Below are 5294 nucleotides of genomic sequence, written 5' to 3'. Positions count from 1 at the left end.
TGACTTTCCAGGCTTCAGGATGCCTTTCTACACTATATAAAGGTGGAAATTTACATTGGAAACGTTTGGTTTAGCTGTTATAAAAGTTTGGTTTTTTAGTGCTGTAAATGCATTTTCAGCTCGCGCTGTACACATTTGCTATGAGAGGCATTATCTCATAAGCGAAATATTGGACAATCAAATTAATGACTGCCCAGGCTTCAGGATGTCTTTTTACACTATATAAAGGTGGAAATTTACATTGGAAACGTTTAGTTTAGCTGTTATAAAAGTTTGTTTTTTTAGTGCTGTAAATGCATTTTCAGCTCGCGCTGTACACATTTGCTATGTGAGGCATTATCTCATAAGGGAAATACTGGACAATCAAATTAATGACTGCCCAGGCTTCAGGATGTCTTTTTACACTATATAAAGGTGGACATTTACATTGGAAACGTTTGGTTTAGCTGTTATAAAAGTTTGGTTTTTTAGTGCTGAAAATGCATTTTCAGCTCGCACTGTACACATTTGCTATGTGAGGCATTATCTCAAAAGGGAAATACTGGACAATCAAATTAATGACTTCCCAGGCTTCAGGATGCCTTTTTACACTCTATAAATGTGGAAATTTACATTGGAAACGTTTGGTTTAGCTGTTAATGAAGTTTCGTTTTTTTTGTGCTGAAAATTCATTGTCTGCTGGCGCTGTACACTTTTTCTAAGTGTTGCAATATCTCATGAAGGAAATACTGGACAATCAAATTAATGACTTTCCAGGCTTCAGGATGCCTTTCTACACTATATAAAGGTGGAAATTTACATTGGAAACGTTTGGTTTAGCTGTTATAAAAGTTTGGTTTTTTAGTGCTGTAAATGCATTTTCAGCTCGCGCTGTACACATTTGCTATGAGAGGCATTATCTCATAAGGGAAATATTGGACAATCAAATTAATGACTGCCCAGGCTTCAGGATGTCTTTTTACACTATATAAAGGTGGAAATTTACATTGGAAACGTTTAGTTTAGCTGTTAATGAAGTTTCGTTTTTTTAGTGCTGAAAATTCATTGTCTGCTGGCGCTGTACACTTTTTCTAAGTGTTGCAATATCTCATGAAGGAAATACTGGACAATCAAATTAATGACTTTCCAGGCTTCAGGATGCCTTTCTACACTATATAAAGGTGGAAATGTACATTGGAAACGTTTGGTTTAGCTGTTATAAAAGTTTGTTTTTTTAGTGCTGTAAATGCATTTTCAGCTCGCGCTGTACACATTTGCTATGAGAGGCATTATCTCATAAGGGAAATATTGGACAATCAAATTAATGACTGCCCAGGCTCCAGGATGTCTTTTTACACTATATAAAGGTGGAAATTTACATTGGAAACGTTTGGTTTAGTTGTTATAAAAGTTTGGTTTTTTTCGTGCTGAAAATGCATTTTCAGCTCGCACTGTACACATTTGCTATGTGAGGCATTATCTCATAAGGGAAATACTGGACAATCAAATTAATGACTGCCCAGGCTTCAGGATGTCTTTTTACACTATATAAAGGTGGAAATTTACATTGGAAACGTTTGGTTTAGCTGTTATAAAAGTTTGGTTTTTTAGTGCTGAAAATGCATTTTCAGCTCGCACTGTACACATTTGCTATGTGAGGCGTTATCTCATAAGGGAAATACTGGACAATCAAATTAATGACTTCCCAGGCTTCAGGATGCCTTTTTACACTCTATAAATGTGGAAATTTACATTGGAAACGTTTGGTTTAGCTGTTAATGAAGTTTCGTTTTTTTAGTGCTGAAAATTCATTGTCTGCTGGCGCTGTACACTTTTTCTAAGTGTTGCAATATCTCATGAAGGAAATACTGGACAATCAAATTAATGACTTTCCAGGCTTCAGGATGCCTTTCTACACTATATAAAGGTGGAAATTTACATTGGAAACGTTTGGTTTACTGTTATAAAAGTTTGTTTTTTTAGTGCTGTAAATGCATTTTCAGCTCGCGCTGTACACATTTGCTATGAGAGGCATTATCTCATAAGGGAAATATTGGACAATCAAATTAATGGCTGCCCAGGCTTCAGGATGTCTTTTTACACTATATAAAGGTGGAAATTTACATTGGAAACGTTTAGTTTAGCTGTTATAAAAGTTTGTTTTTTTAGTGCTGTAAATGCATTTTCAGCTCGCGCTGTACACATTTGCTATGTGAGGCATTATCTCATAAGGGAAATACTGGACAATCAAATTAATGACTGCCCAGGCTTCAGGATGTCTTTTTACACTATATAAAGGTGGAAATTTACATTGGAAACGTTTGGTTTAGCTGTTATAAAAGTTTGGTTTTTTAGTGCTGTAAATGCATTTTCAGCTCGCGCTGTACACATTTGCTATGAGAGGCATTATCTCATAAGGGAAATATTGGACAATCAAATTAATGGCTGCCCAGGCTTCAGGATGTCTTTTTACACTATATAAAGGTGGAAATTTACATTGGAAACGTTTAGTTTAGCTGTTAATGAAGTTTCGGTTTTTTAGTGCTGAAAATTCATTGTCTCCTGGCGCTGTACACTTTTTCTAAGTGTTGCAATATCTTATGAAGGAAATACTGGACAATCAAATTAATGACTTTCCAGGCTTCAGGATGCCTTTCTACACTATATAAAGGTGGAAATTTACATTGGAAACGTTTGGTTTAGCTGTTATAAAAGTTTGGTTTTTTAGTGCTGTAAATGCATTTTCAGCTCGCGCTGTACACATTTGCTATGAGAGGCATTATCTCATAAGGGAAATATTGGACAATCAAATTAATGACTGCCCAGGCTTCAGGATGTCTTTTTACACTATATAAAGGTGGAATTTACATTGGAAACGTTTGGTTTAGCTGTTATAAAAGTTTGGTTTTTTAGTGCTGAAAATGCATTTTCAGCTCGCACTGTACACATTTGCTATGTGAGGCATTATCTCATGAAGGAAATACTGGACAATCAAATTAATGACTTTCCAGGCTTCAGGATGCCTTTTTACACTATATAAAGGTGAAAATTTACATTGGAAACGTTTGGTTTAGCTGTTATAAAAGTTTGGTTTTTTAGTGCTGTTTCTGCATTTTCAGCTCGCGCTGTACACATTTGCTATGAGAGGCATTATCTCATAAAGGAAATATTGGACAATCGAATTAATGACTGCCCAGGCTTCAGGATGTCTTTTTACACTATATAAAGGTGGAAATTTACATTGGAAACGTTTGGTTTAGCTGTTATAAAAGTTTGGTTTTTTAGTGCTGAAAATGCATTTTCAGCTCGCACTGTACACATTTGCTATGTGAGGCATTATCTCATAAGGGAAATACTGGACAATCAAATTAATGACTTCCCAGGCTTCAGGATGCCTTTTTACACTCTATAAATATGGAAATTTACATTGGAAACGTTTGGTTTAGCTGTTAATGAAGTTTCGTTTTTTAGTGCTGAAAATTCATTGTCTGCTGGCGCTGTACACCTTTTCTAAGTGTTGCAATATCTCATGAAGGAAATACTGGACAATCAAATTAATGACTTTCCAGGCTTCAAGATGCCTTTCTACACTATATAAAGGTGGAAATTTACATTGGAAACGTTTGGTTTAGCTGTTATAAAAGTTTGGGTTTTTAGTCCCGAAAATTCATTTTCAGCTCGCGCTGTACACATTTGCTATGAGAGGCATTATCTCATAAGGGAAATATTGGACAATCAAATTAATGACTGCCCAGGCTTCAGGATGTCTTTTTACACTATATAAAGGTGGAAATTTACATTGGAAACGTTTAGTTTAGCTGTTATAAAAGTTTGTTTTTTTAGTGCTGTAAATGCATTTTCAGCTCGCGCTGTACACATTTGCTATGTGAGGCATTATCTCATAAGGGAAATACTGGACAATCAAATTAATGACTGCCCAGGCTTCAGGATGTCTTTTTACACTATATAAAGGTGGAAATTTACATTGGAAACGTTTGGTTTAGCTGTTATAAAAGTTTGGTTTTTTAGTGCTGAAAATGCATTTTCAGCTCGCACTGTACACATTTGCTATGTGAGGCATTATCTCATAAGGGAAACACTGGACAATCAAATTAATGACTTCCCAGGCTTCAGGATGCCTTTTTACACTCTATAAATGTGGAAATTTACATTGGAAACGTTTGGTTTAGCTGTTAACGAAGTTTCGTTTTTTTAGTGCTGAAAATTCATTGTCTGCTGGCGCTGTACACTTTTTCTAAGTGTTGCAATATCTCATGAAGGAAATACTGGACAATCAAATTAATGACTTTCCAGGCTTCAGGATGCCTTTCTACACTATATAAAGGTGGAAATTTACATTGGAAACGTTTGGTTTAGCTGTTATAAAAGTTTGGTTTTTTAGTGCTGTAAATGCATTTTCAGCTCGCGCTGTACACATTTGCTATGAGAGGCATTATCTCATAAGGGAAATATTGGACAATCAAATTAATGACTGCCCAGGCTTCAGGATGTCTTTTTACACTATATAAAGATGGAAATTTACATTGGAAACGTTTAGTTTAGCTGTTAATGAAGTTTCGTTTTTTTAGTGCTGAAAATTCATTGTCTGCTGGCGCTGTACACTTTTTCTAAGTGTTGCAATATCTCATGAAGGAAATACTGGACAATCAAATTAATGACTTTCCAGGCTTCAGGATGCCTTTCTACACTATATAAAGGTAGAAATTTACATTGGAAACGTTTGGTTTAGCTGTTATAAAAGTTTGGTTTTTTAGTGCTGTAAATGCATTTTCAGCTCGCGCTGTACACATTTGCTATGAGAGGCATTATCTCATAAGGGAAATTTTGGACAATCAAATTAATGACTGCCCAGGCTTCAGGATGTCTTTTTACACTATATAAAGGTGGAAATTTACATTGGAAACGTTTGGTTTCGCTGTTATAAAAGTTTGGTTTTTTAGTGCTGAAAATGCATTTTCAGCTCGCACTGTACACATTTGCTATGTGAGGCATTATCTCATAAGGGAAATACTGGACAATCAAATTAATGACTTCCCAGGCTTCGGGATGCCTTTTTACACTCTACAAATGTGGAAATTTACATTGGAAACGTTTGGTTTAGCTGTTAATGAAGTTTCGTTTTTTTAGTGCTGAAAATGCATTTTCAGCTCGCACTGTACACATTTGCTATGTGAGGCATTATCTCATAAGGGAAATACTGGACAATCAAATTAATGACTTCCCAGGCTTCAGGATGCCTTTTTACACTATATAAAGGTGGAAATTTACATTGGAAAGTTTGGTTTAGCTGTTAT

This window comes from Idiotropiscis lumnitzeri, unplaced genomic scaffold, assembly GCF_059441095.1.
Source record: "Idiotropiscis lumnitzeri isolate Australia: NSW breed Sydney's pygmy pipehorse unplaced genomic scaffold, RoL_Ilum_1.0 HiC_scaffold_237, whole genome shotgun sequence".
NCBI lineage: Eukaryota > Metazoa > Chordata > Actinopteri > Syngnathiformes > Syngnathidae > Idiotropiscis > Idiotropiscis lumnitzeri.
The sequence above is the reverse complement of the archived record's forward strand: the minus strand, read 5'-3'. Positions refer to the sequence as shown.